This window comes from Cupressus sempervirens, chromosome 4 (genome assembly GCF_028749045.1).
Source record: "Cupressus sempervirens isolate cs-2001-9-10 chromosome 4, ASM2874904v1, whole genome shotgun sequence".
NCBI lineage: Eukaryota > Viridiplantae > Streptophyta > Pinopsida > Cupressales > Cupressaceae > Cupressus > Cupressus sempervirens.
The window spans coordinates 841,273,404-841,297,032 of record NC_143121.1 but is presented as its reverse complement, the minus strand read 5'-3'; positions in this window follow the sequence as shown (position 1 = coordinate 841,297,032).

Here is a 23,629-nt window from a genome sequence, read left to right as displayed (position 1 = left end):
GAGAATCATTTCTTTCAATCCCAGTTGTCTAATTTAGGAGCATCCTCATATGCCTTGTAATCCTACTCATTTTGTCCATTCTATCAATTGTTGTCGAGTTTCACTTGTTCCTAAGTTTAGTTGTTGTTGAGTTGCAGTCATTGTTGAGTTCCTGTATGTGTCGAGTTGTCCAGTATTGGTCGAGTGTTCCTTCATGTGTTGAGTGAACTTGATATTTTTTAATGCTTGATTCCTTCTTTGACCAAGTTTGTCTATGATTGGTTCTTAGTTTGAGATGACTTTTGTATTTAATTTGTATCATGAATTTAATGTTAGGATCCTTTCTTGGGATGTGTGTGGACTATTTTAGGGTTGGCCTTCTATTATGTAATAATCTAGAATCTTCTGTAAATCATTTTGACAAGTATAAATATGGGTGTTTTTTGAAAATATTATGAAAGGATACGTTACTAAGAGGGGAGGGGTGAATCAGAAACTAATAAAACTTAATCCATAATTAGCAATTAATCCTTCATGTATATTTTGATCTAATTACATGCTTTAGAAACTGAAAACATTAAAGCATACATAACACTTTTGACACACAATTTGGTGACCTAGAAACCTTCCACATAGAAAGTAAAACTAGGGTGGAGATGATACCCACAAGCTTTAGTACTATAGTATAAAGTTGGCCTGTTAAGGCTTACAATGATCACTTCTGATGATTTGCCCTATTAGGAGCAATAAGGATTGCTAGGTCCAACTTGCAAAAGGATTTACAAACATACAATGAAGTATGTATTCAGTAAAGAGATTTACACAAGACTATTAGGACTACCTTGTTAAAGGATTTTACTAATCCACTTGTTAGGATGAAACAGTAGTTGATCTTTGATTTGCAACTTGGTTTGCTGAATGAGATTCCTCTGAGTGTCCAAATCACCTTACTATGATAGATAAATCTTTTTCATTCCTTATACTACTATAGCCTTTGCAATTCACTCTTTTTCTCTTTTTTTCTTAATTCATACTTCCATGTATTACTTTGGATGTGATACATTACATTACATATATACGAATCCAATTACAAATTACAAAGTCGACCATAATACAAGTTTACACAAATATTACAAAGTTGACCAAAGTGTAAAAACTCAGGTTCTGAAGAATGGCTTGGTGAGGTTCTGATACTATACATGCATTGTCAATGCTCGGCATCATCATGCACTTGGTAGATGTAGAAGCTCAGTCCATATTGATCACTTCCAAATAGTCTTGAACTCAGTCTGCGCTAGTGACTTGGTGAATATTGTGAAACTTGACATATAAACTGAATCACTTGATTTACATTACATGGTTTGGTCAATGCTATCACTATGAGCTTGGTATAAACTGAGTCACTTGGTTAACACTGAGTAGCTTGGTTAACACTAGACTCACATCACATCAACTGCGAACTTGATAAGCACTACATAACTCAATTTGCACTGGTAAACTTGGCATACACTAAGATGCTTGGTTTACACTACTAGTCATCACCATAGTAGTAATTGCTTGGTGCAAACTAAAATCTATCCAAAGGACTCGGTAGATACTTACAATATGAATAAGTGTATGTCACTAATAAAATACATGACTGGAATTTCAATAATTTTTAGGTTTAGGTTAAAAAGGGAAAGATCCTTTAGATATTCTAGATGGGAATGCACATAGAAGAGTTAGAAGTCCAAATTAAGGACTTGTGAAATTTCTAAATATGAAAATTTATAAATCTTGTTGGTCGTAATCCAGAAGGCCTTGCAACTAGGCAAGTATGCTAATTATTGGATGAATCAATTAAGTGTTTACTATTCTCTCTCTCCTTGGTGTTTTTCTCTATGTTATTTACTTATGTTATGTTTACTCAACAAGGTGATTGGATAGTTAGGTGTGCCTCTGGCCCTAGCTATTCATCCCTCCTTGGATCAAGTGGTATATATTTCTCAAATGGAAATCAATGTAGAGAAACATTGATGGCATTCTCTTAAGATGTATAGATGAAGATAAATCTATATGAGTTGTTAAGGAATGCTACCAAGGCTTTTGTGGTGGAAAATTATATGTCAAAGAAAATTACTTGAAAATTATTGGCTTGCATAGAACAATTATATGACCATATTTGTAGAGGATATCGTGCTTTCTCAAAAAAGTTAGTGAATTGAAGTATGTCAAAGCACTCTATCGTGTTGCCATTTCAATCAAATATCCCTTCCAACAAAGGGATTTTGGTTTCATACGTAAGATTGCAAAAAGGAAAAATAACTACTATAAATAGATATTAGTGGCCACCAATTATTTCACTAAGTGGATAGAAGTGATTTGTACAAGGAATGTGACTTCAATAGAGGTGATTGGGTTATTGTTGAATAATATAATAGTTGATTTTAGAGTGTCATTAAGGATTATTGTTGATAACATAAAATATTTTAAAAGTTGGAATTTTGTTGACATGTGCTTGTTGTCCTACATTTTGTCACCACAAAATGTAGGTAATAGTACAAAAAATTTTAACTTATTTTTGCATTTCTCTGATTTTAGTTCATTATTTAATTAGATAATATTGCTTAATTAGTTGACCCCAATTGATATAATGAATCATTTTACTGAAGGCTTTCATCAAGTCTTTTTCATTTTTTTTGTTTGTTGAGCCTATGCTTGATTTTTTAGGCATCAAACACATAAGGGAAAACCAACAGGTTCTTTGATCTACCTAGAATCCTTTGGACTTTTGTGTGTCATTATGAGAAGGTCTTCACCACTTAGGGGCCCTCTATAGTGTGTGACCAAGCTTTACAAACCTTCCTTGATGTTACTCCCACTAGGCTTACTCCAAATCAATATGTCTTTTATGAGCAAAAGCTAATGCTTGCTAACCTCAAGGAAGTTTTCATCTACATGGCTGATGATAAGGCCCCTTGCTATGATGGTTTCCTATGTGAATTTTACAAAATCCTATGCGATGATATTGACCTTGATCTACATCAGGTGTATCAAGAAGCTTACACTTCTCACTCCCTTAGCATCAGTATTAATAAGGGCAACATTAAATTCATACCTAAATCTAGTGATCCTGAGAAAATCTACAATTAGAGGCTGATAACTTTGTTAAATATCTCTTACAATATTATTATCAAGGCTCTTTCCCTTAAAATCCGATATCTACTCCCTTAGATTTTTCATCTTGAACAAACTAGATTCATTAAATCTAGATATATTTTAGACAATAATATTGTTGTTTGGGAATTGGAGTGGACTCAGTAGTCTAAACAATAGGACTTGTTTCTTAAGATTGATTTTTCCAAAGCTTATGACTGAATTGAATGGCCTTTCATTTTGGCCATGCTTCAATCATTGGGGTTTGGCCCAATCTTTCTACAATCAGTTCAGATGCTCTTTAGAGATGCCTCTACTTGTATTACCATTAATGGTTAGCAATCTAAAGCCTTTGGGCTATACAGATCTATCCATCAAGGCTTCCCTTTAGTGCCTTCTCTTTATGTGATGGTGGATGAAGGGTTTTTCTGTCTTCTTTCCAATGTTATCTCTTGGGCTATGGTGTGTGGCATTGCTCTTCTGGACTCCACTATGCAGCTTGGGAATGGCCATTTTTCTTATGACTCCTTTCTTACCCTTCTGGCTAAGGACAATATTACCAATGTCTTACAATACTTGGATATTTTTTTCCTTGTCTCTAGGTTTGCTATTCAATGGCACAAGATCCTTTGTTATAGACAATCCTTCTTGTCAAGCCCTCAATGGCTCCAACACTATGCATGGAAACGAGTTCAACATGGCTAAATCTTTAATTTTTTGGTCATTTCACTTTCTTTTCAAGCTTCCCTTGTACTACCTCTTGTATTTGCAATCTATACCTTATTATATTTTGATCTGAGAGATACTTGTTACTCATGATATTTTTACATTTTAGATGTCTTGAGGGTTAAATGTTATGCTTTGATTTCCAGTATCATAGATGTTATATTACTATTTTTTTAGTTCATCATATTTGCATGATGATGTCATTTTGAGATGATAGTATGTTTTATGATGATAATTGATTATCTAGTATTTGGATGTGTCTCTGATTGTGTTATATGTGGATTTAATGTTATGGTTATTTACTTCATTCTTGCTTTGTTATGCTTTATGTGAACGTGAGTGATGTAAATAGATTATATTAGTATAATTATATAAATGGTTAAATTAGGTTAGTTAATATAGTTATTGCTTAGGCTATGTTATTAAATGCAATTGCACTTGATCATGTGTCTTTAGTGTACATAAATTATATCCCTGGTAGTGGCAGATGGAGTTATTGATTTAGTCATTCATATTTTACCAATATCATCATGTATGAGCATTGTATCATATTTAATTGTTAAATTAAGCTTTTTGGTGATTTGATTAAATCTAGACTCATTTGTATTATGTTTTTAGACCTATGAATGTGTCTATGCATTTACAGGTTCACATTGTCATGAAAGTGTTGAGAAATTCTGTGATTTTAATTTAAGGGTTTTTGGGCTTTATTTTTATTGATTTTAAATTCGGGCAGCTTTTCCATAGATGAATTCCAATTACTTGGAATAGCCTATTTTTGTTTGGGGTTGATTCGAGGTTTAACTAGTTTTCCTGATTATTCACCCTAATCGATTATTCACCCAAAAAGTGAATAAGTATCCAAAGAGGATATTAATTCCTCAGTTCCCACTTTGGAAATTAGTAATTTGAGAGATTTTTCCAAATGCTCTTTTGGAGGATTGTGTTTATCTTCATTGTTAGAGCTACAGGCATGGGATCTTTGCAAGCTTGATCTTGTTGGATCTAGCTCAGGGAAACTTTGGATTACCGTGACTTTTGAAAGCTTCTGTGGGATATTTATTTTATCTGGCTAATTCTTGTTTTAGCCCTTTTGGTTGTCAAGTAGGGCCCTCTCATTTTTTTGTTTTAGCTTCATTTTTGTTTCTATTGTTGGTAGTTATATGTTAGGAGCCTGAGAACTAGTGTTCCCCTCTATTTTTGATTGTTAGTTCTACCCAGTTGAACATGTATGAACATTTTCCCAATTTTTGAGATGAGGGTATGAGGTTTTGCACCATTATGCTGGCCATTTTTGCATACAATATCTGAACCCAAATTTTATTGGATTTTTGAGGCTTTTATGCCCTAATACCAAATGGTTTTTAATTTCAAATTTTTTGAGTTTTGAGGTTTCTACCTCAATTTTTGTGTCACCCAGTTTTCTCAGGTTTTCTTGACATGATTTTGGTTATGGACTTGAACTATCCTTAGGATGTCAGTCAAGCCATTATTGCACTTTTATGTTGCATTGGGATGCATATCACATCCATATTCCTGAGCTTGTTTTCAGTTGAGAGTTTTATTACTTGTGTTCTCATCCAACCCTTATTTTATGATCTTCATGATGGTGGTGCACCACACACGAGCATGTGCATGTGCATTTGTTAGGTGACTTGCAAGGCTCAATCTCCCATTTGTATTTCAATTGAGTTATGCTCATTGGGGTTGGGTTGAGAATATGCATGCCTACGAGCTCTCATTGTTGGATGAGTATGGGTAGTGTAGGGTAGCATGGAGGGGGCTTCTATCTCTTAGACTAGTGACCATTTCCCATAGGGTTGGCATGAAGAAGTTCTAACAAATGATAATTAAATAAATTAACTAGGTAATAAATTTAAGATAATAAAAGGACAAAGTGTGAGAGCCTTCCATTGGGAAGTTGAGTCCACACAATACTAGCTTGGGCTACCTAATGCCAAGCGATTTCCCCTCCAGGAAAGTCCCTACATAGTTACCTATTGAGTGTCTAATCATGACCTATTGTACTTGCATTGTCTCATGATCTTAGTTCAATCATCTTTATTGTCTAGCATAAGTGTTAGCCATGGACATTGTCTTTATGTGTGTTTGTGGTTAGATCATTATCTCTATTAGCACAAGAGTGAACCTATGGGTTTCACATGGTTGGGAGGCATAGCTACCCATAGCACTACTAGGGACTAGTGTACAGAGATAGTCTATTATTCCAGTACAACCAATGCTTGATGTTTCACTTAGTATATTCAAGATTTTAGAGTATGCTTCCTTATGGTTTATACACTCATTAGAATGCTTAGATATCATATTTAGATGATGTTGGTTATTCAAATGATCATGCATTTATATATTATGATGTTTAGCATATGATTAGATGATGTGATTTACTTAGTTGGAGTATCTAATGTTTTACTAGATTAGTATGTTAGCTTTCTTTGTTCTTATGATGTTATTAAATTTTAGTAGTGATGCCCTTATAAGATAGCTCTGACTATCTAGTTGATAGTTTGGGTTGTTATGTGTAGGGGATGGCTAGGACCATCGAGGTCTCATGATGCTATTATGGTTGGGAGGAACTGTGCAAGAGATTTTTTTTTTTTTTTTTGCAATTTTTCTCTTCATATGTTTCCTTTATTTCTATGGTTTAGATGGTTAGATGCAATTTCCATCTTGTGTTATTGTGTTTCAGTGTCTAAGCCTTGATTTGTGGATTTGGTACTCCCTAGTGTAGAGGAATTGTTCTTTTGGCTTTTTCATCATTTGTTTTCCTTGGTTGTTGTTGTCCTTCCTCACACTAGAGAAGTTCTTCCTTGTACAAGAATGTGATCTCTTGCACTAGAAGGCATTCTCTCATGCAAAGTACAAAGGAAGTTCATGCGAGATTGTATTCCCTCCTACTTGAGAATTGACACTTCCTCAAACATAGGCTTTCATTTCCTCACGTGAGCCTTGGCATCAACGTGAATGGAATTTTTTGGTTGAGCAAAGTGTTTCCTCACACAAGAGGGTAGTTCTTTGCATGGCATTTCATACTTTATTGCGCAAAGGTGAAATTTCTTATGTGAGACTATGGTTGTCTTTCCTTGCATAGAAAATAGGGGGCATCTATGTTATTTTCCAAGGAATACAATTTGGTGTTTTGAGTGCCATTTTGTATTGCTTATATTTGCAGGCTTTGACAAATCAAAGATTATATGTTCTGCTGTCATCTATGCTTCTTGTCTTTTTGTTTGAGCATGTTAGTTGGTAGTGATGTTTGGTGATTTTTTGGTTGTCAGGATTGTTGGTCAAGTCTTTCATTGTGATCTTTGTGGTCCTAGTATGTTGATTTTTGTGTGCATCCATACTTTTTTTTTTTTTTTTTTAAATCTTGGCTTTAACTTATCCTTTCCCAAGGATCTCCAGACGGGGCATTACATTTGGTATCACAGCTCATGTTGCAACATTGGGATCTTTGTGTTATGCTTTCACTATGTTATTATTATCAGTGTATATGTTGTTATCTTATGTTTTTTATTTTGATATCTCATTGTAGTTCATGCTTGTAACTCTTATGATTGTGACATATGTTTCTAACCCTTTTCTTGTAATTCCTTAGTGATGCCTCCTACATGTAGACCTGGTGGTCAAGGTAGAAACTGATGAAATAACCATGAAGAAGACACCAAGAGGAAGAACATCAGGTTGGTGGTGAAGAGCAAGGTAACAATGATCATGGTGGAATTGGGGCACTGATGCCCTTACTTAAAGAGATCATAGCTTGGTTGGAACCTCGTGTAGGGGAAAACCAACGTGATCGGGATTAGGAAGAGGGATCTCATCATGGGGATTCCCATAGATCATATCATAAGAAAGAAGAGGAACATGACTAGGAGCATGAACATTCTCGTACACCACCTGGTGGTAGAAGGCACTGATGGAGGGGTTTTGGTTGGGATGGTGATGACCTCACCCAGGTGGAGATGATGTGAGAACTTCAAACTTGTAAACCACCACTATTTGATGGCCAAGGGATAGGGCTCAAGATTGAGACTTGGTTATAGATATGGGGCATTTTTTTTCCTTATTACCCTATAGAAGCAACATGAAGGCCCATTGTGCTATCATGCGGCTGAGAGACCATGGATCGATTTGGTGGGATATGGAGAGCTAGAAGCTCTGTATCTATATGAAGGATCTCACTTAGGAGATCTTTTAAGAGAGATTCAAAGAGAAATTCCTTTCTCCATAGTACCATGAAGCTTGTAATGATGAATTTCATGAGCTCATGCAGGGGAGTATGTTAGTGGGTTAGTATGAGAAGTAGTTTCTTAGGTTGAGGTAGTATTCAAGTTACCATCATGATGAAGCTCTCCTCACACAATACTTTGTTAGGGGCCTTAGGGACTCTATCATTACAGATTTCTGTGTTCACCAGCCAAGGATGCTTGCACTTTCCATGGAGAAGGCAAGAATTCTTGAGAGCAACATGACTAGGGGGTTCAATAGGAAATCGGGCTCTCAAAGCCAAAGTGCATGAACTTAGGATAGGATGCATAGGCCCCTCAATCCATTGGAAAGGGCCAAACTTAGTCAACACCCTCTTAGGATGCTAAACATTGTGCTGATCAACCAAGGTTTTGGATCAAGGGTGGACAAAATTCTAGTAACTCAGGGATGTAAGGGGATGACCAAAGCCATAGACATAAGTCTCAGTAGGATCACCCTCCTTAGAGTAGTCATCAAATCTCTAGCAAGGGAAGTGCACCATATTCTAGTGTTTCTCAAGGTGGTCATAGAGCTTTTTCAAGCTTTGTGGGAGACTCTTATTCTTGTGGCTAGCCTAGCCATAAAGCTTTGAGATGTCCCTTTAATCCTTCTTTAGGACCTAGTAGAGGTACAACTAGATGAGATCTTACCATGGGAGATGTAGGTAGAATCCATCAAGGCTTTGCAGTGGTTGATAACCGTCAAGTTGAGCATCAAAGTATCGTAGTCAAGGCTATAGATACATTGCATGGTATTTCATCTTCACTATTATTTGACTCGGGTGCTTCAGATTCTTTTATTTCACCATCTCTTGTTCAGTGATGTGGGCTAGTGGTAGCATGTCAAGTTGATAGGTGGCAATTTGAGTTAGCCATAGGATCCAAAGTGGTTGTAGACTCCTTGGTTAGTGGTTGTAGTTTGAACTTGGGTACCTTCACCACCGTAGTGGATCTTCATATCCTACCTCTAGAATCGTATGAAATTGTGTTGGGCATGGATTGGTTAGTTACCCATTAGGTGAATATAGATTTCCACCATAAGTTGGTACAATGTGTTGATGACATAGGTGGATAAGTGGAACTTTTAGGGGTCTAGAGATGAGTCTCACTTCGGATGATCTCAGCTAATCAGCTAAAGCATAGTGTGTGAAAGGGTTGTCAGATGTTTTAGTTTATGCCAATGATCTCGAGGAGGCTAAGTCATACAGTGACACTTGATGATCACCCACTCCTTCATGAGTATGTAGATGTGTTTCTTGATGAGATAACAGGTATGCCACCTCAGCCTGGTATTGATTTTTGGATCAATCTCATACCAAGAATAGAGCTGATTTCATGAGCTCCTTACCACATGACTACTCTAGAGTTGAGTGAGCTTAGATTGTAGTTGGATGAATTATTGGCCAAGGGCCATATTTATCCTAGTGTATCCCAATGGGGTGCACATTTCATCTTTGTGAAGAAGAAAGATAGATTATTGTGTTTATGCATTGACTACTAGTAGCTAAATAAGGCAATGGTGAAGAACCAGTACCCTTTGCCAAGGATAGATGACTTGTTTGATCAGATGAAGTGTGTGTGATTGTTCCTGAAGATTGATCTTAAGTTGAGATAACATCAACTTTGTATTCAAGAGACCGACATTCATTGGACAACTTTTCATACATGATATGGGTATTATGAGTTCACACTTGTACCCTTTGGGTTAACCAATGCACCATCAGTGGTTATGAGTTTGATGAATGGAGTATTTAGCATGTGCCTCGATTGGTGTGTCATTATATTCTTGGATGACATACTGATCTATTTGAAGATTGTTGAGGAACATGAGGTCCATTTACACTAGGTATTGCAATGCTTGTGAGACTATCAGTTGTATGGTAGCTTGGGTAAATGTGGATTCTTTCAATTAGGGGTAAAGTATTTGGGGCATATCATCATTAGTGATGGTATTGTCATGGATATAGAGAAAATATGAGCTATCATGGATTGATTGGTACCCACTACTTTTTATAAGGTTTGTACTTTCATGGGATTGGCAGGTTATTAGCGTCACTTCATGAAGGATTTTTCACATGTAGTTCATCCCATCACTTCTCTTCAATGGAAAGGGAAGAAGTATGTTTGGTCAGACTAGTGATAGGCTCAATTCTCTTAAGGAGTGTTTGACCATTGCACCAGTCCTAGCAGTGCCTAATCCTATATGTGATTTTATTATTTGCACAGATGCTTCATTAGAAGTTGTGGGTACAGTGTTGATGCAAGATGGTTGAGTGATTGCATATGAGTCTAGGAAACTTAAGGACCATGAGCTTAACCACCCCACTCATAATTTAGAACTTGCAGCCATGGTTCATGCTCTTGTTCATTGGAGGCATTTCCTTTTGAGGCACAGGTTTGAGTTTCATACTGATTATAGGAGGCTACAGAACATCTTTACCCAGCCAAACCTAAATGTACAATAGTTTCATTGGATGGAGTTCCTATGTGAATATGACTTTGATGTTCACTACATTAAATGGAAAGAGAATGTCATCGTGGATGCCTTGAGTAGGAGGTGACATGAGATATCAATCTTGTCATTGCGAGTGGATTTTTGAATCCATATCTTAGAGGCTTTTCCTAGTGACACTTGGTATTAGGAGGTGAGGGTGGAGATCGAGTCTAGATGTACCATTGAAGGGAGGTTTTTAGGTTATTTTTGTGAGTTTGATGGACTACTACAACACTTGGGGTATATCTATGTACTAGTGTCTAGTGATCTTCATACTTTGATTTTGTCATAAGCACATCGTGTACCATATTCCGCACATCCCAACATCAAGAAGATACATACCAATCTTAAATAGTTATACTTTTGGGTAGGGATGAGGCATGATGTTGTTGATTTTGTTTCTTGATATCTTGAGTGCTAGAGAATGAAGGTAGAGCATCAACATTCGGCGTGTCTTTTGTAGCTGCATATCAATCAAAGTGGAAATAGGATATGATATCTATTAATTTCATCACTAGTTTTCCTATGTCATAATGATGACATGATTTTATTATGGTGACAGTGGACAAGTTGTCTAAGGTGGCACATTTTTACCCATGAGGATATCCTACATAGCTTCTTCTATAGCACATGTCTTCTTGGAAGATATTGTTCAATTACATGGGATCCCTTGTTGGATTATTTTGGATAGAGATCTAATGTTTACTTCAGCGCTATGGACATCTCTACAGCATGCTTTGGGCACACAGCTCAATTTTATTTCAGCTTATAACCTAGAGACTGATGGTTAGACAAAGAGAGTGAACCAAGTTCTAGAAGACATGCTTTGCATGTATGTGATGGACAAGCAGGTGAAGTGGGAGGGTTGTTTATACCTTGTTAAGTTTGCATATAACAAAGGGTATCATAGTTCTCTTGGTATATCACCTTTTCAGGCCTTGTACAATAGACCATGTCATACCCCTTTGAGTTGGGATCATTTGGAGGATTAAGTACTTCTAGTTCCAGAGAAGCTTCTGGATATGGAACAACAAGTTATTCATATTAGAGAGCATTTGGTATATGATATCTATTGATTTCATCACTAGGTTTCCTATGTCATCATGATGACATGATTGTATTATGGTGACAGTGGACAAGTTTTCCAAGGTGGCACATATTTACCCATGAGGAAATCCTACACAACTTCTTCTATAGCACATATCTTCTTGGAAGATATTGTTTGATTGCATGGGATCCCTTATTGGATTATTTCGGATAGAGATCTAGTGTTTACTTCAGCACTGTGGACATCTCTATAACATACTTTGGGCACACAGCTTAATTTTATTTCAGCTTATGATCCAAAGACTGATGGTCAAACAAAGAGAGTGAACTAGGTTCTAGAAGACATGCTTTGCATGCATGTGATGGATAGGCAGGTGAAGTGGGAGGATTATTTATACCTTTTTGAGTTTATATATAACAATGGGTATCATAGTTCTCTTGGTATATCACCTTTTCAAGCCTTGTACAATAGACCATGTCATACCCCTTTGAGTTGGGATCATTTGGAGGATTGAGTAATTCTAGTGCTAGAGATGCTTTTGGATATGGAACAACAAGTTATTCATATTAGAGAGCATTTGGTTACTGCTCAGGACAGACAGAAGAATTATGTAGATTCCCATAGGTTGGATCATCACTTTTCTATTGGTGATGGGGTGTTTTTGAGAGTGCATCCAAGGAAGAGCCCCATCTATAATGAGAAAAGCTCTAAGTTGACACTATGTTTTGTTAGACCATTTGAGATCCTTAAGAGGATCGGTCCTATTTCTTATCGATTAGCATTACCACCTAGCATATTGCGCATCCATGATTTTTTTCATGTTTCTATTTTGAGACAATATATTCCTAATGTGACCCATGTTCTTGATTGGGATGCTTTGTAGGTGGAGGACATGTAGCTTTCTTTGGAGCCCATTCATTTCCTTTAGCATCGAAGAGTAACTTTAAGAGGTTGGTAAATAGAGCAGGTAAGGGTCTAGTGGGACTTGAGTGATGAGATTTATGCTACTCAGGAAGATGCTACATGGTTGAGAGATTTGTACCCCTATCTATTTACAGGCTTCCAGGAGTAAGATTATTCCTTGTGGGGAAGGATGTAGTGCCTCTCGTGTTTTCATTTTGTACCTTGTTATATTTTGATCAAAGACATACTTGTTACTAATGTTATTTTTCCATTTGAGATGACCTAAAGGTCGAATGTTATACTTCAATTTCCAGTATCATAGATGTTAGATTACTATGTTGTTCAAATGATCATATTTTCATAATGATGCTATTTTGAGATGATAGTATGTTTTATGATGATATTTGGTTATCTAGTATTTGGACATATCTTTGATTGTGTTATATGTGGATCTAATGTTATGGTTATTACTTCATTCTTTCTTTGTTTTTTTTTTGGATTGATTTGAGGTTTAACTAGTTTTCCTAGTTATTCACCCTAATTGATTATTCACTTGAAAAGTGAATAAATATCCAAAGAGGAAATCAATTCCTCACTTCTCACTTTTGGAAATTAGAAATTTGAGATATTTTTTCAAAATTCTCATCTAGAAAATTATGTTATTATTCATTATAAGAGCTAAGGGTGTGGGATCTTCACGAGATCGGTCTCATTGGATTTAGCTTGGAGAGACCTTGTCTTGTTATGACTTTTGGCAGCTTCTATATGATATTTATTTTATCTAGCTAATTATCATTTTAGCCCTTTTGGTTGTCATGTAGGGATCTCTCATTTTCATGTTTTAGCTTTGTTTTTGTTTATGTTTTTGGTAGTTGTATGTTCGAAGGCTGAGAACTAATGTTTCCCTCTATTTTTGATTGTTAGTTCTATCTGGTTGGATGGGTATGAACGTTTTCCCAATTTTTGGGTTGAGGGTTTGGGGTTTCACACCATTATTTTGGTTGTTTTTGCATACAGTGTCTGAACCCAAATTTTATTGGATTTTCATGGCTTTTGTGCCCTAAGACCAAATAGGTTTTAATTTTGAAGTTTTTGAGTTTTGAGGTTTCTACCTTGATTTGTGTGTTGCCCTGTTTTCTCAAGTTTTATTGGCATGATGTTGGTTGTGGACTTTGACTATCCTTAGGATGTTAGTCAAGCCATTATTTTACTTTTATGTTGCATTGGGATGTGTACCACATATGTACTCCCAAGCTTGTTTTCGATTGAGAGATTTATTACTTCTGTTCTCATCCAGTCCTTGTTTTATGATCTTTGTGATGGTGGTGCACCACACACAAGCACATGTGCTTACATTTTTTAGTTGACTTGTGAGGCCCAATCTCCCATTTTTATTTTGGTTTAGTTATGTTCGTTGGGGTTGGGTTGGGAATATGCATGGATATGGATGCTCATCATTGGATAAGTATGGGTACAATAGGGTAGCATGGAAGGGGCTTCTATCTCTCAACTTGGTGACCATTTCCCAGAGGATTGGCTTGAAGAGGTTCTAACAATTGATAATTAAATAAATTAACTAGGTAATAAATTTAAGATAATAAAAGGACAAAGCATGAGAGCCTTTTTTTGGGAAGCTAAGTCTGTACAATACTAGCTTGGGCTACCTGATGTCAATTGATCTCCCCTCTAGGAAATCCCCTACATAGTTACCCATTGAGTGTTTGACTAGGACCTGTTGTACTTGCATTGTCTCATGATCTTGGTTCAATCACCTTTACTATCTAGCGTGAGTGTTAGCAATTAATGGATGCTTTCTTTATGTGTGTTTGTGGTTGGATCATTATCCCATTAGCACGATAGGAGTGAACCTATGGATTTCATGTGGTTGGGAGGTGTAGCTACCTATAGCACTATTGGGGATCGATGTACAAAAATGGTCTATTATTCCAATGTGACTGGTGCTTGATGTTTCACTTGGTATATTCAAGATTCTGAACTATGCTTCCTTGTGATTTATGCTTTCATTGGAGTGCTTAGATATCATGTTTAGATGATGTTATTTATTTGATGCATTCCTATATTATGATGTTTATCATCTAATTAGATGATTTGATTTACTTAAAGGTTTGGGGTATCTAATTCTTTACTAGATTAGTATGTTAGATTTCCTTGTTCTTAAGATGTTATTTACATTTTAGTAGTGATGCCCTCATAAGATAGCTCTGACTATTTGGTTGGCAGTTTTGGATGTTACGCATGGAGGATGGATAGGACCTTCGAGGTCTCCTAATGCTATCATGGTTGGGAGGAACCATGCAAGAGTATTGTTGTTTTTGTTCATTGTGATTTTGATTTCAGTACATTTCCTTTATTGCTATGGTTTAGATGGTTAGATGCAATTTCTGTCTTGCAATTATTGTGTTCTAGTGTCTATGTCTGGATTTGTGGATCCAGTACTCTCTACTATGGAGGAATTGTTCTTTTGGCTTATTTGTCCTTTGTTTTCCCTAGTTGTTATTGTTCTTCCTTGTGTCAAAGAAGTTCTTCCTTGTGCAAGATTGTGATCTCTTGCTCCATAAGGAATTCTCTCATGCGAGATTGTATTCTCTCCCATGTGAGAATTGGCACTTCCTCACGCACAGGCTTGCATTTCCTCACATGAGCCTTGACATCAGTGTGGATGGCATCTGTTAGCTGAGCCAAGCATTTCCTTGCAGAAGAGGGTGGTTCCTCACATAGTGTGTCACACTTTCTCATGCAGAGGTGTACTTCCTCATGTGAGACTATTGTTTTCTTTCCTCGCACAAAAAATAGGGGGCATCTACGCTATTTTTTGGGGAATGCAATTTGGTCTTTCAAGTACCCTTTTGAATTGCTTGTATTTCCAGGCTTTGATAGATCAAAGATTATATGTTCTATTGTTTTTTTTGGTTTTTTTCCTTCTATTTGACTATGTCAGTTGGTGATGGTGTTTGGAGATTTTTTGGTCATCAGGATTGTTGGTTAAGTCTCTCGTTGTGATCTTTGTTATCTTGGTATGTTGATTGTCATGTGCATCCACACTTGTTTTTAAAAAAAAATCATTGAGTTTACTTATCTTTGTCCCAAGGATCTCCAGGTGAGGCATTACATCCCCTGTGGAACTGTGGAATGTTTTCCTAACATGGATTGAGAAGAAATTGGACTATTGGATCACCAAACCTCTCTCCCTTGCAGGAAAGTTTTAGATTTGTTCTAAATTTTTGGCTGCTACACATGTCTACTACTTCTCATTTTGGGCCCCTTGCAAAGCTTCATACCTCAAGCTTTAATGCCTTTTAAGGGATATCCTCTAGGCCTCTGATGTTGTGCAACATGACTTTCATAGAGTGGCTTGGGACTTTTGTTATTTTCCCAAAGACTCTAGTGGTCTTGGCCTGCTTTCCACTCATAGAAAAGGGATTTCACTCTATGCTAAGTGGGTTATTTGGGCTCTCACTAGTGATGAGGCCTAGAAAATCTTATTGTGGCATTGCATATCTTCAAGCTTTCCAATTAACTAGCCTACGTGGAAGGAGATTGGATTTCAAACCCTTCTCATGACTATTGAACCTATGCAGATTCAGGGCACTTTTGTTTTTAAAAGCATTTGGAAATCCTAGGAAGCCATCAAGTCATGGCTTTGCTAGGTTGGCAATGGTTTCAGAGATAGGCTCTCTATGAACCAACAAAGCTTGTGGTGGTCTCCCTTGTTTGTTGTTCAATTTTTTCCACTAACTAAAATACAAGGAGGCTAGTGTGTTGCACTTATTTTGAAGGGGAATCAAGACACTCAAAGAGTTTTTCTTAGGTTACTATGATCCTTCACTCATGGGAGGATCTATAGGTGTAGATCAAGATTATCTATCTAGATCAACAAATAGTTGATCTTCTAGTTTATGTGATGCCTCCCCATATGTTACACAAGCTTGGTATTCACTCATCTTTCCCATGGTGGAAATATTGGAAGTGGTATCCTGCCACACCTATGACTAGTTACAAACCAAAGTTGGGCTATTGGTGGCCGGTTCCCCACCTTTCACTAATTGATACTCTCTATCAGCATTGGCATTTGTAATCCTCTCACAAGACTTAGAGTCTTAGATTTGCCACAGTTTGGAACACCATTATAGAGACAAAAATTGCTCACTTTGCCTAGTGCCACCTTTTCCAAGGGCTACCATTGGGCCCTCGACTCTAACATTTGGGAGTCTCAAACCCTAGATGTCCTTTTTGTGGCTAGCTAGAAAGCTTCTTGCATATTTTTTGGTTTTGCAGGCGACCCCAGAATTATTGGCTCTGGATCCATGATTTTTTTAAGCCATTCTGCCTAAAGGCTTTTTACATGGCACATGGTTGTGCTGGGACATTCACCCAAGCTTCCTTTTATGTACTCCCAGATATGGCATGCTTTCAAAATGGAAATTTTATTTACTATTTGGAAGGATCACAATGTTGTTTTATTCTCTCATAGCTTTCTTGATATGCATGTTCCTGTGTACTCTAAAGCATGTATTTGCAATAATGTCATGGTGCAACTACAAGTACAAATAGTTAGGGTCATGCTAGAGGTTGCTCACTTGTAGGAGCTTTTAGAACTTTGGGAAAATGCCCCTTGTATAGTTTCCCAAGTGTCACTAGATGCCTTGTCTAGTGATCATACTCCTTCTCGCAGTTGTTGAAGAGGTCAATTTAGTTCTGCATGTTGATTGCATACTCTCAGGTTGCAGCCTCATCACCACTCTCCTAGTGGTAGTTTTGGTGATCAATGTTGCTCGGCCTTGCCTCTATGGAGGTTGGGTTTAGTTTGGTCCCCTATGACTCCTCTTGTTGTCCCTATTGTGGGTTAGCCTTCTGCAAATAGAGACTCCAAGTGGGCTTTCCCTCAGTTGGACTTACCTATCTCTCTGCCCAGGCTAGAGGGACAAAAAGAACCTAATGGTATAGTTGTCACCCCTACTGATGGTTGGGCTCCCCCTAAGCCAACTACCAACCACAAGGATTTTTAGGGTTTTGATGATAAAGATCCTCCCTTGGCTAGTACTACTCTTATAGCCTAAGGGCTCCATGTATTTTACTAACATTTTTTTAATGAATAGTTGTCTTATCTGGCTTCGTGCCGAGTGAACTTGCAAGGTGATCTTTTATCCCTCGGCCCCTTTTTTTTGGATATGTATCTTTAATATTTAATTAATAGGAAAGGTCTATTCATTAAAAAAATCACATAAAGTAACTATAGTGTACTTTATGTTCTATTTGTAAGTTGAGTTTATTTTTTATTTTTTCACTTAAGTGACTATATTAACTATATAGTTCAATTTATTTATTTTAATATTTAAATCAAATGTTCTAGTAAATATTACTTATTAAATGACATTTACACATTATATTATTAATATGATAATGTAAATATAATTTATGTCAAACTTAAGTAATATTTTATCAAGATTAAATTGTCATGTGCTTAAATTGATCACTTAAATGTGCAATGATGTCTTAAAAGTGGACCTTTTTGATGCAGTTGCATGTAAACTCAACTTAAATGTCTAATGACATCAAAAAGTTGAGCTACATGTGTTATATGCATATGCATCAAAAAGGTGAGATTTTTTTCTTGGGTTGCATATGCAAGTAACTAAAACATGTAATTGCACAAAAAAGTGTATTTTGCACTAAAGACATACAAACACATTTCTAAAATCTATTTTTGGGCAAAACCCATATTTTTAAAAGCATGCATGTGCACTAAAAAGGTGCATTTTTTTGCCTTGTGAGAGCTCATTACATATTTACAACATGTAATGGCCTCTAAAAGATCTTTTTTTCAGTCAACTTCTTCCATTTGCCCTTCCAGAACCCATTTTTGAAGAATTTCATGACATTGGCCTTCAAGAACCCATTTTTTGGTTATTTCTCCCAGATTTCTCCATGGAATGACTCGAAATATTTCTCTCAAGAGGTGTTTTTTCATCCTTGTGCATTCCCATGCATTTGGCAACCTTGTTCATGCTAAAAATGTTTTGTTTTTGCTTCATTTTGGACAAAAACACCCAGATTTGGGCCTTCAAAATGCATATTTTTGTCCAATAAGGAGTTGTTTTGGAGTCTTAACCATTCTATATGATATTGGAGGGCACATTTTTACATTCAAAGGTGAATATCAATCCATGTAATGCCCTTTTAGAACCACGTTTTTGAAAAAAACGGGTTTCCTTTCTTGCATTTTGCCAAAAATGTTTTGTTTTTTGGTATTTATTGATCATGTTTTTGGGCACATACATGAAAAATGCCTTTAGATGCTCACTTGAATTCCTCTTTGCAAGGTTGAAGAAATCCAAGTTTGTTTGAGGATTTTTCAACATTGTAGTTTCTTTCTCCTTCATCTTTTGCACATAATCATCATGTAAGTGGACATTTTCCTTCTTGCTAATTAATTTGTACTTATCTTGTTGATTTTGTGCATGTTTTAACTTGATGCTTTACACTTGTTGATTTTGATGATATGGAAAGTGTATTTTTTCCTTTAGAAATGATGGAATGGTTCATTTTCATGTTTTTGGCTTTTTTCTGAACTCCAAATTCAAATTTGCAAGTTGAAGTGGTTTACTTGTTGACATGTTTGAGTCTTTTGCCAAAGGTACATTTTTCTTTTGTGATTTTTTTTGTGTTTTGCATGTTTGTATTTCAATTTTTCTTCAAGTTGCAAGTTCTTTCCCAAGAACAAGTGCATCATTCCATTCCACTTCCATCATTCCATGTCATAAAGCATTTCATCTCATCCTTCACACACACTTACATGTAAGCTCATCCTTAGTCTACATTCACATGTCATCTCACTTTATGTTTCTCATTACATGTTGCATATACATGTAATCCAATTTCCATGCAATGACATCTTGAAAGCCCAAATCACTTTTTAAAAGTCAAGAGTTTTCATTTACACACATTCCCATGCATTTCACTTTCATGTCCTGAAGCATATTCATCACCCAATTCATGTTTTCTCTTTCTCTCCACCTACTATTTTTCATCCTCTACATATTCTTTCTGATTCATTTAAAATCATCATATGTGTTTCATAAGTTTCTAATCCATACTTTGAATACACTCCTCATGGATTTGTTATTGTAACTCAAATCTCAAAGTTTTCATGGATTCAATCCCATTGAAACTTTCATATTGCAGCAAGTCAAGATATGCCAAAAAAATTATTAAAAATGAAGACATCCAATAAAGAAGGCATGCTTCAAAAAAGTGGTAATTCATTTGGTCTCCATTTTCCTGATGGTTGTCTGAGAACCTAAGTTTGTGTAGGAATGCGCCAAGCACTTTGCTTATAAAAAAAAGGTTGCAAATGCTTGTCAAAAAATTGTTCTGAGTTTACATCTAGACACCATTGAGAAGGTCTTTAAAGTGTCAAAGACTCCAAAATGTGCCAATCTACAAAGGAGAATTCATGATAACTTGAGTGAGAAAAACTTGATCACATCAAGTTTACAAATGACAATAGATAATTCATCAAAGAGAGATAGAGGCTCTCAAAAGATGTAACATCATGGTTATCAAGATGAATACAATGGCACAAAATAGAGAAACTCCTGATCTTTTTATCATCTGGGATTGCATCACCAAGTACAAGGTCCTTCAAAATAATCTCTAGGACTATTTCAATTATCTTTCATCTTTCTTCATCTTCATCTTTCATGTATTTAATTGAAGAGGATGCATTGGATAAATTGATGTAATGACATATAATTAGAGTTGCATGTAGCCCAATAATTTCCCTTTTAGTTAGACTAGGTCAAAGTTGGTTAAGTTGCTCCCACTTTTTCCTCCATCTTTTTCTCAACTCCTATGCCTATATAAGGGAGTTCCCCCTCATTATAAAAATCATCTTTTGTTGTATGCAAGAAAGCTCAGCCACATTTGTGCAAGCATAACTTTGATTGTGTAGCACAAATTTAGGAGAAAAGTTTATAAAAGAAGCAATTGAATTTGAAGCTTTGACTGGAAGCAATTGTGATAGAGAAAATTAGAAACTTTGACTATAATTTGTGCCTATTGAATTTGATTCATGTTATGATTGTGTTCTCAAAATAGAGCATAGTGAGTTAAGAAACAATCAAAGCCAAAGCTTTGACTGGGAGCAGTTGTGATAATAAATGTAGACTAAAAAATTTGACTATAGCTTGTATTGTCATCTCATATACACAAAAGATAGTTAGAATTTATGTACTTCTAGAAGTCTTTATGCCCCAATGTTAGTATTTTTCTTATAAATTAAAAAAATAAGACTTAGAGCCAAAGTGGTATGCTTTCAGATAGCCTTTGAGTTAGTGTTGGTTTATCAGTGTCACCATTTGCAACTTTAGATATAAGTGTAGTTTGAAGTTTCATCTTTCCCATTACTCTCTCCATGGGTAAGTGGATTCTTTCTTGAAAGTTAAGAGGAAAGGATTGTTAGAAATAGGGATTACTGAGAGGGGAGGTGAATCAATAATCTACAAATTTTAGTCACCAACTAGACATTATTTCTTACTTTAAACCAAGCATAACAAAGTAATAAAGTAATGTTGAATAGTATTAGTAACAATGCACAAAGATAACTCATAACACCATATTTTGTTAACTAGGGAAACCCTAGCCAAGGGAAAACCCCAATGGGGATGATACCCAATAGATAATATACTGATATATAAGTTCCTGGTTAGAGGATGGACCCTATTAGGAGTCAATGAAAAAATTTGGTATAAGGAGTCCCTATTAGGAGACTTTGAATCCCTATGAGGAGATTCCAACCATGTTAGGAGTTGTAGTACAAAGAATGCAAGATAAGTCCACTGCCCAAACATGCACTTCTAATTAGAAGAAGAGCTCACTGCCAAAATATGTAATCAAACTTCTCAAATATAAGTACTATGTCTTCTTCCTCAATTGATCTCTAATCTTCAACTCAATCTTAGATCACACAATAGGTTATAGAGAACTTCACATATATCACTTTCACAATAAGTTCGCACATCACAATATTCACACAACTTACTCTCTTTCATCACAAAATATCCTTTACATAAATACCATGCCTTTATACAAATTTCCGTTGGGTCAGCTAAGGCCACAATCCACTTTTCCAACTTAGAGTCAACATCTAAGATGTTGGCCCTAATTAGACAAGCAATTACTTTGTAAATAAAATAATTCTTTCCTTTAATTCCATTGTCCTATTCACTAAAACATGATTATCTTTGTTCTATAAAATCCATACTGACTTTCAAGGTTATACATGTCATCATCAACATGTATACTATCTACATCTAACTTTGGTAGTCATAATATGACATCAGCAACAAGTTGTAAATAAAACAATACACTGTTGTAAACCAAATTCTATCCTTGGACAATTTTTTGATTACCAAAAGCTAAGTCTCTTTATTTTCAAGGTTTCATGTAAGCATGTACATCATGTGTTTCCATAAATAACAATAATTACATATCTCTATTAGCCAATTGTCAACAATCTCCCCCTTTGGCATTGATGGCAACAAAATAGGGAAAATTGGCTAAGTGACAAAAACTACATAAACACTATAATAGCATTTCATCTATTACATTTGTCCATCTTTACATAAGCTCCCTGTTACAATATACTTTACCATATTTATCTTCCTAAATTTTACTTCTACCTTTAATAATTTTCATGTGTACTTCTCCCCCTTTGACATCAATGACGAAGGTCAAAATGTCAAAAACTATCCAAAATTATCAAAAGTGTTGTCCTTCCTTAAGCTAATAGGATCTTCATGCACTCATAAAATTTGTCTTAAGATTATCCATACCCTTAGTCCATGTCTCCTTGGTGGATTCAGTAGAGGTGAGAATTGCACATAAAGCATATGATGCAATCTCAACTACATTAAGATCTAAATACAAAAAGTTAGAATAGGTGTCCTTGGCCTTGACATATTCTTCCAATTATTTCTCAACAAAAGATACTTTTAGAGCAATAGACTCTCTGAAATTTGATATCCTCTTCAAAATTTGTTCCTTCTAAAATTCCATTTTCCTAATATTATTGTGAATACTGGCCACTTGTTCTTCAAAATCATCAACTTTATAAGATGGATGTTGGATTTGGCTGGATAGAGCCTCTAGCTCATCTTTTCTTCTATCTAACTATCAATGTCCTTAGTTAGTTTTTATGATAAAGTACACTTAATGTACAATATTTTCCTATCTTGTTGACATTTTCAAAGTTCCTTGACACAAGTATCAAGACTAACCAAGTGATTCTTAATGTTTTGATAGATGGTGCTAAACAAGTTAGCATCATGTGAAATTTGTGCCTTTACTTCTACAATATTAAACAAGTTAGTAAACTCTTAATCAAATGATTTCAACACTACTTGTGGCTTTTGTTCAAGGTCTACTTATGTGTGTTGTACTACCAAACTACTATGTAGTATGTCAGTAACCTCCATCAAGGTTTTTGCAGGCACTTTACTATTCTATTCTTCTGAATAAGCTTTGATAGGGATGAGATCAAATCCATTTGATCATCATCATCAGTTGCTAAGCTGGCAAGTGAAAGCGGAGTAGATGAACTAGAAGGTTTAGTGTCATCCTCCCTTTGCTTCTTGGCTACTTCTTTCATTCATTTATCATCTTCTTCCTTCTCTTCCAATCTCTTCTTCTTGTCTTCCTTAGTTTTTCTTTATTATTTTTTCTTCTTCTATTCTTTTCTTTTCCTCCTCTTCCTTTCTTCTTTTCTCATCCTCAAGAAATTGTTGCTTGAACTCTTCTATTTTCCTCTTTTCTTCTTCAGGTAACCTCTTCTCCTCTTCAATTTGTCTTAGTTTGTCTTCAATATCCTAGGTATTAGGTTCATTCAATTCAAAACCTTCAAATGGATTAGTAGCATCAATGTTAATGGTAACATTGGTCTAATGTATATGCATAGTGTCACCGCTCATTGACACTTCTAAGGTTCTAGGTGCTAGAGGAAATGTTGCCTTAGATTTTGTCAACATTTGGCTTATTGTTGTTGTAGTCTCACTTGTTAAT